Raw genomic sequence first — 9,072 nt, forward strand, 5'->3', positions numbered from 1 at the left:
AGATAATGGTCTCTTTGTGACAGCTTCCTTAGTGCTTTTCCTCTCTCCATTGTAGTTATTGTCATTTCCCCTCTCTCTCTCTCTCTTCATTTTTTATCACTAAGCAAATGTGATGCGGTAAACATCTCTCGCTCTCTCTTTCTCTATAGCCATCATGATTGGGAGTGATTTACGTTGGGAGATTAAAATTTTAGTTAAAATGCCAAATGCTCCACTTATATAAAAAAATTACAAAGAAAGTCGATCAACTTGTTATTTATTTATTTATTTATTTATTTATTTATTTATTTATTTATTTTTTTAAATTACTCCTCGATCAACTCGAATTTTGAATTTTTTTTTTAGTTAATAAGGCACTGCTTTCAAGTTTAGGGCACTTCCCTCTTAACGAAAAAATTAAAATAAAAAATAAAATTTGGGCTGACTCAATGACAATTTAAAAAAAAAAGCCAGTTGACCTCTCTTCTTTGTAATTTCTGTCTATAAAAAGAGTATTTTGTATTTTACCTAAAATTTTTGGATTCATACATAGATCACTCCATGATTGATTCAACTCGTTTTACACATTTCAGAGCACAACCGAATTTGAAAGATGGCAGTTTTCTTGATGGATCCAGAAGGTCTAAACGGCGATGGTGTGTTCAAAATGGATGTCATTTCTCAATTTGAATAATTAATAGCCAAATTTTTGTATTCCTCATAGACAATTTTGTATAGCCGAATACGCTTGTACATCAATTAGGATAGCTAGTAAGGGAAAAGTTGTTGGTGAGCCAGCTGATTCACCAAACACCTCATTAAGATGGATGTTGTAAAACACCCAGCTTCTAAAATAAATATAAATATGGATGGTGTAGAAAAATCTATAAAGGAATCACTTTTTAACTGTTGAAAATTTTATTATTATTATTATTATTATTTCATACTCATGATCACATCATTTTGGATTAAAAATCCATCTTTAAGATAGATTTGAGAGGGGGCCAGCATATGCATCCCCCAATAGAAGTCATATAAGGAGACACAATGTAATAGTGGCAAGGTTCCATAGCAGAATTACATTTTCTTTTATTGTGGTCACCTTTCCATTGATTCATATAGATGGTATTTCTTAGCTGATGGATCTTCACATCAAATGTGGATGGCTTTCGATCTCTTTGAAACGGGACAATATGGTATGGGATCAGTAAAAGATGCAGCCATTTTTGGTAGGTTTCCCGGTCCGTACACTGACAGGTTTCGCACCAGTAGGAGCAGTGGAATCAAACTGGGGGCAGTGACGCGGTGCACATGCCTCCATTGCAGCAAGGTATGTACTTTTCACCCGCACAACGAGAAACCGTGGAGAACAAAATCGGGTTAAAACCAAAGTGGGAAATATATATGCACGTAAGTACTCCCCAATGAAACGTAATTTTTATTATACAAGTTATTTTTGTGTAATGAACTCACAATCATTATCGATAATTAAATATAAATCCAGGTGGCTATGAGAGTGTCATTCACTGGACAAAATTCAAAATAAAATTTCTTGAACAATGTCATATACGTTAAGTTATTGGATTCCATATTTGATGCTAAATTTGATTGTGACCTTGTTGTACCGAAAATGAATAGACTTGTAGTATACAATCTCATTATATAAAAGGTCAACTTTCTATGCTTGCCTGCCTGTAGTATAAAACTTCTACACCCCTATCCAACTGTCCATTCTAAATGGACAGCTTAGATGGCCCCAATCACAATGTCACCAACTATACCATTTTATTTGTAATTTTTTTTATACAAAACATTTTTTACAGCAAAATTTGGGTCTATCTTTTATTGAACACACATCTATAAAAATATAAAAAAAATATTTCCAATAAAAAAAAATAACTGAAATACCCCTTAAAGATTGAGGGGCATTTTTATCATTGTATTTTATCGATAATATTTTTTAATATTTTATTTAGGTGTGCTCCATTGAGGTGATGGCATATACCAAATTTCATAGGTATATAGTCAGTAGAAAAAAATTAAAAATAAAATACTCCGAGGCTATGAATCTAGATTAAATGGTTGGTGGCTCACTTGATCTAAATTGAACGGCTGGATGAAGGGAGAAGTATATATCTTTTATGCTATATGGGAAGCATAAAAACCTTTTCCTTATATAGCCCTCAAAGAAAAACAATGTTATCAAAAACAAAAGAAATACTTATCAATCCTTCATCTTTTTTAATTTTCTTTTGCTTGATTTGGATCATTAATCAGGTCGATCTGAAACGAAATTGGTCGGTTGCAATCCACCCTATCGATCCGTACTTTCAAATGTAGAAACGAAAGCAATCCACGAAAAACAAGAAAGAATAAACAAACAAAAAAAAAAGATACAATCAACCACAACGTGAAGATATACGTAGTTTGGCAACGTGCTTACGTCCACGGGCGATTAGAACTTCCTTACTAGCTATGGAGAATAGGGTACTAGTGTCCCTAGTAATGTAAAAAAACAGATGGCGACAATTCTTAATGCTAACAAAGTTAAAAAACTTTCCAAACATAGGATGAATGAGGAGATAGCTAGTTTATATACACCATCAAGCAGGAATGATATATAAGAGCAATATAATAATGACCTAGAAGAGCAATATAAGAATGAGCTGGACATGGCCACAATATTGAGTTTACATAAACAATATCAGAGGGAACGTGGGTTTAGAATGCCCGGTGGGTCTAGCTCAGACATGCATGGTGGGCCTAGCTCAGATATGCATGGTGGGCCTAGCTCAGATATGCATGGCAGGCCCAGCTCGAGCATGTATGGCGAGCCCAGCTCAAATATGTATGGAGGGGTTGGTAGCAATATGTATCAAGGAGAATCAGTTGTTGAAGAAATAATTTCTAGGTTACCTAGGAGTGCTAGTATTGAAGGTCACGATCGTAAAGACTTATTTCTCTCAAAGCCTAAGTCACAACAGATGACCCTAAAAAGCATGATTAAAGGTATAAGAAACATGTTAGGGAGATATGTTGGTAAATGGTTCTACGATAAAGGGATTCCCTTTGATGCAGCCAATAGCCCATATTTTCCACCTATGGTCAGTGCAATCCTGAGAGTCGGGCCAGGGGTAAAACCCTCGACGGCATTTGAGCTCAGTGGGCCAATATTAGATGAAGAGGTGGAGGAAGTTAAAAAGTGGATTGAAGAATATAAACAGAGTTGGCCAAGGACAGGCATTACTCTCATGAGTGATGGTTGGTTGAATAAAGTTAGCAAAAACTTCTTGGGCTATTCCCCAAAAGGTACAGCTTTTTTGTATAGAAAAGACGTATCAGGGACGAAAAAAGATGCAAACTTCTACGTACAACTATATGATCAGATAGTGGAGGAGGTGGGAGATAAGCATGTGGTCCAGTTTATTACGGACAATGCGCGTGCATGTGTTACTGCGGGCAGCAAGTTGATGGATGAGAGGAAGCATCTAGTATAGACCCGTGTGCTGCAAACATCATCGATCTTATGTTAGAGGAGATCGGTGAGATCAAAATTGTGAAGGAGACTCTAGAGGAAGCCAGGTTGGTGTCGAGATTTATATACAACCACTCTAAAATTTTATTTCTGTTTAGAGAACACTCTAAGAAAAAAGAGATAACAGGCTTGCCATAACCCGCTTTGCGACTGATTACTTAGCTGTGGACTCCATTCGAGAATCTGAAGGTGCATTAAAGAGATTGTTTACCTGTGAAGAGTGGTTAAATGACCGTCTCTCGAAGTCCAGTACCGGTATAAAAGTGAACAATATAGTCTCAAATAGGCGGTTCTGGTCTCGACGTCCCAATGTTGTGAGGCCACTGCCCCTTTGATCACGGTGTTAAGAATGGTGGATGCTGACAAAAAATCTACCATGGGTATCCTTTATGAAGGTATTGAGAGGGCGAAATCAGCTATTGGGGAGAAGTGTAATTTTGCTAGCAACGTGATCGAGATTATAAAAAGGAGGTGGAACACCAAATTTGGACGTCCAATTCATTATGCTGGTAAATATATATTTATATCATTACAATGTTTCAGTTTAAATCATTTTTTTATGAAATTGTAAATGACATTTTTCTACCTATATATTTTTTAGGTTACTACTTCAACCCAAAATTTTTCTATTTGACACTTGAACACTAAAACGTAATATATTTGTTTTAGCTTGCTATGTATAGGGATGCTATAGGATCCCTCGGAACTAGACTTGCTAGGAATTCTCGAACTATGACGGATCTAGGTTATCCCCTCGCTAATATTTTATTCATTCATATATTTAATCTTATGAATTGTTCTTGCCCTTACAATGCTTTTTGGATTTTAATCCAGCTGAATGGTGGGAGATATATGGTACTGATGCACCTCACCTAAAGAGGATAGCAATCAAGGTGCTCTCCCACACATGTTCTGCTACTGGCTGTGAGCGAAACTGGAGTACGTTCTAATGGTTGCACACTACTAGAAGGAATCAACTCGCTTTTGAGAAGCTTCATAAACTAGTCTACGTTCATTATAATTTAAACCTCAGAGAGCGACAAATAAGAAGGAAGCTTGAAGACTATGGGTCGATAGACTTAGACACAATATTTGTCACAAACACAGCAGACCAATGGGTAGTAGAAGAGGAGGAGCCAGTGTTGCACAAGAGAGAGTTCCTTGAGGCTATCGGTGATGAAGATCTTGAAGAAAGTTATGAGCAGCATGAAAGAGGAAGCACCCAGCCAACGTATCCACAATTCGTCGGTGATATTGCCCTTAATGAGGGAGAGTGGGAAGGGGGACTCAGAGAAAATGAGAGAGATGATGATTCTGAGGCCACCCTATCCCAGCCATATTATTTACATATCGAGTCCCAACAGCAACAGTGTAGGGATGAGCCTGACAGTGCAAGTAAGCATGAAGGATGGACAAGCTTCGAGGATTTTGGATTGCGAACACAACAAAGCACTAACACTCAGGGATTTGGTAATAGTCAGACGCCTGCTAATATCGATGATTCGTTTTTAGATCGAATCAATGAATTGTCAAACGAATTTAATCAATGGCACCAGCGTGACCAAGAAGAACAACAACGTCGTCTATCATTTTATTTTTAGATCGTATGTTACTAATTTTATGCTTTATTGTAGTCCATGTATGTTGATATACTTTTTCCATGATAATTCTATGTTTATCCTTTTGTGTGATGTAAATTAAATGCTGAATGGCGGTTCATGCAGGGAAAGAACATATCAATATTCGCATATTCATTCAAAAACATGAAAATTCTTAATGGACTACCCTCATTTCTTATTGAATTCCTAAAAAACAATATTTATAATGAATTTTAATAATTTTTTCGGATTTTTTTGAAGCTTTATTCTGATTGATTCACCCGATTCCCGATCCGGATCGCCGATTCGTCGATCCGATTCGGTTTTTTGGGTGCCCCGATCCGAGTCGCCGATTCGTTTTTTAAACCATTGGTTTTAAGTCCTTAGCAACTCTAAACTCAACTTTTGTAAAAAATAGCAATACAATAACTAAAAAATCAATCTATTTTTATAGCAAATTCTCTTGCGAAATTTTAAACTGAAGCCCAAAATTCTCTTGTTCAAAAGATTCGCTTTAAGCATCTATTTTTCTTGTAAGAGGAAGTGTACAATTCGCTGCCGTGAAGATGGGCAGACAGATTGTGGGGTGCACTCTTGTGGATGTAAACGTGCATTCATGCCCGCATGTTAATTGTGCCAAGCTGGGCATGTGTAGATTAGGGGTCACAACTTTGTTGATGCATTTGACATTTTTCTCTCAATTATTTTATGGTCCCATCTTAGCCAATATGGTTGGCTTTTAAATTTTTTTGTTTGGGATTATATACCATGACTATTCGTCCATTTATTTAGATGGATTTTATTATCAGATTGTATACTACAATACGGTTTATCTTTTTTTCATAAAGATCACAATTACTACTAGCCATTAGATGTCAAATTGGATAGCATGGAGTGTCACAAAGTTAGAAGATTATTATTATTATTATTATTTCCAACTTTGAGTCTAGTTAATAATACACTCGCAAGTTATTACTACCCCATTTGAAATATGTCCGATAAAAATGATTGTGACCTGTTAAAATAAATAGTCTCTTTGTATATTTTCATTTATTTATACTGGTGGATTGCCATTCATATCAGATTTAGATGGTTTTCAATTCCAATAAATCAGACAACTGATCCGGACAACGCGGTGGGAAATGTTCGAAGGAATCCAAGCATTGACATTGTGTCCTTTTCGAATCCCCTCCAGTGCACGAACAAGTTTTACACCAGTAAGGGCAGCATTCCCACATATCAGCACAAAAGCAGAGTGGAGGACTTGACAGATAGCCCAAGATGAACGGCAGCATGTGCATGTGACACCTGCAAGAAGAGAACAGATGGAGAATGAGAAATAGGTATAAAACTAAGAGATTGTATACAATGAAACCATTTACTTTTGGTACAAGGTGGTCACAATTATTTATAACCATCCGATGTGAGATCTGATAGCTTGAGTGTGCCACAAAGTTTGAGAAAATTTATTTTAAACTTTGAGCTTGGCAAATAAAATAAATGCAGCCAACAAACTTCACATCCAATAATCAAGATTATTTGTGACCATCTTGCACCAACGGTAAATGGTCTCATTATATACTTTCCCTAAAAGAGGGAATAGAGCGCTCAAAGAAATACACTTGGAATCAAAATGTTTCTACAAACGAGGACCAGAATGTAGGATCGAAGAACATCCAAAGAGAGAGGACCGGATTTATTTTAAGCGAGAAGTCTTCTTCACAGGCTATAGTAAAGATGAGATGAAGACCTATTTAGTTTTAAGCACTAAGCCTTCTTCATCAGATGAAAAAATAAGAACTTAGAATGAGGTTGAGGTCGTGGTGGTAACACTACTTGAGCCTCAGTTACCGGTCTAGGTTTCCATTCCCACTGACGCATTCGAAAACTGCTAAATTATTTGTAAAAATGGGTAGGGCCTGTACTCCCCACGGATCTACCCAAAAAAAAAAAAAGTATGAACTAGTGTTGGAAAACAAGACACGCGGAACATAGCCATGGGCCGAGCCCAAGTAGCGAATGTAACTCGTGCCGAGTTCCGAGTTACTTGGCCCAAAAAATAAAATAAATAAATAAATAATAAAAAAATATATTTCAAGTTAAAAATAGATGTTGAAAATATGACAGTGGTATTTTAAAAATAATGAAAAAAACAAGAAAAAAAATATAAAAACAAGAATTCATTGCCAGAAGATTTTTCAATCTTTACCATAATGACAGAAAATATAAAAAAAAATAATTTAAATAATTTTTTATTATATATTTATTTATTTATTTATTTATTTATTTTGTTTTCCAACTAATCGGGATATTCAGCCCCGATGGGGGTTCCGAGCCCGAGTTACTCAGGCGCGTTCAGGTTGGCTTGCCCGAGGAGTTGAACACTGTAAGAACTATTCATGTCTCCTTCGGCTTTCGCACTGTGATAGACATATTAATTTGAGTCAGGGAGTTCAACCGTTTCAACCTTCAAGTTAGTCCTGAAAAGGCCATGCAGGCTACAAAGCCTTAACATTTTTCCTTTTTTTTTTCTCAATATGTTTCGTCGGTGTATGGTACAATTCTCCAACAAACTAATATCATGAAAAGCATGGTGGGATTCAAACAATGTTTTTTTCTTGTTCAATTTTCTTTTTTTTTTCCCCTTAATGGTAGGGTAAGAGACCATATTTAGCAGAATAAATCAAACTTGAGCCACGGTGCTACAATCATCAATGAGTAGCTAATCAAGCCCAACCTAATTATTAGTCAGGCCATTTTATTGACAATTGCAACACTAAGTCATGTTTGAATCCCACAAATGTCTTACCAAAAAAACAACTAATCCATTCAAACTGAGACATCTTTAACCCTATTTTTGAGACAGTTAACAGAAGTTCGGCCCTAACACGAATTCACCAGGGTCCTGAGCTTGAGTCGGACTGTAGAATTTTGAATAAGATGAAAACTTGTGAAAAACAGAGAGACCCAAGCAATTCCAGGGTTTTTGCTATAGAATCTGGTCTGTCTAAGGCGAGTTCTAAATTAAGCAAGTGATTTCTAAAAACTGATTTGAAATACTAGGGGTTCTCATTTGCCGGAGGGTTTTCCTCATTATTTTCTATGTTCCTTTTCGCAAAGTAGATTTTCTTTCCTTTTCTTTTTTTCTGGTGATGTAAAATACCTCGGCCGGCCTCGGATTCCATGCCCGTCACCCCACATTCACAAACAGCTATCAGCACAACCAACGTGAGAACCACTCGAAAAGCCTCCATCCTTTCCTTTCAATACACACACCAAGAAAGAGAGAGAGAGAGAATGAGTAGGCTGTGCAGCATAAGGTTGCCCTGGCAGCGAAGAGGAGCCCATCATAGTTGAGGGTATATTCCCACTTGTTAAAGGTGGTGTCTGGACCATGTGGGAGTTGGTTTCACAGGAATGCCATTCATTTTCTCTTAATTATTTTTGTCCTGAGTAGGTGATTTAGAAAGAGAAATTACATGGCAGAGTAAGAGAGAGAGAGAGACAGATTAGATGGCCCAACTACTCACCCACGACATGCAAAACTTACATTTCAGTGGTCCATATTAATGGCTTGTGGTTGTGGATGCATAGAATGGCAACACAAGACAATGTATAGTTGACATTTTTCTATTCATTATTTTGGTCTCATTCATGTCAATCAATACCATGGGGGTCTCATAACATGATTTTCCCTAGCGTTTCTTATCCACCCGAAAGATTTTCCAAAGGAAGTGTATATACTAAAGGGAAATGTTTCCATACTTCCTCAATAAAGGATAAAACAAAGGTTTGGCAAAAATAAAAGAAAGAAAAATAGTGTCGAAAAATAAAATAACAAAAACATAAACATTTACGTAGTTCGACAAGTTGCCTATGTCTACGGGCCAGTAAGTGACATTTACTCAACCACTGTAGAAGACAACACCACCACATATTGTAACTTTAATAACCAACTAA

At 36.6% G+C, this 9,072-nt stretch overlaps 1 long non-coding RNA gene across 1 annotated transcript; it reads right to left on the minus strand.

Moving 5' to 3' along the window:
- Positions 1-6,130: 6,130 nt before the first annotated feature.
- Positions 6,131-8,550, minus strand: LOC148780002 (uncharacterized). The gene is made up of 2 exons (XR_016043117.1): positions 8,276-8,550; positions 6,131-6,420 (listed from the first exon to the last, which is right to left on the minus strand). It is a non-coding gene; the product is annotated as an uncharacterized LOC148780002 (long non-coding RNA).
- Positions 8,551-9,072: the final 522 nt, after the last annotated feature.

Source organism: Amborella trichopoda, chromosome 10 (assembly GCF_054954075.1).
Source record: "Amborella trichopoda isolate Santa Cruz 75 chromosome 10, AtrichopodaSantaCruz75HAP2 v2.0, whole genome shotgun sequence".
Lineage (NCBI taxonomy): Eukaryota > Viridiplantae > Streptophyta > Magnoliopsida > Amborellales > Amborellaceae > Amborella > Amborella trichopoda.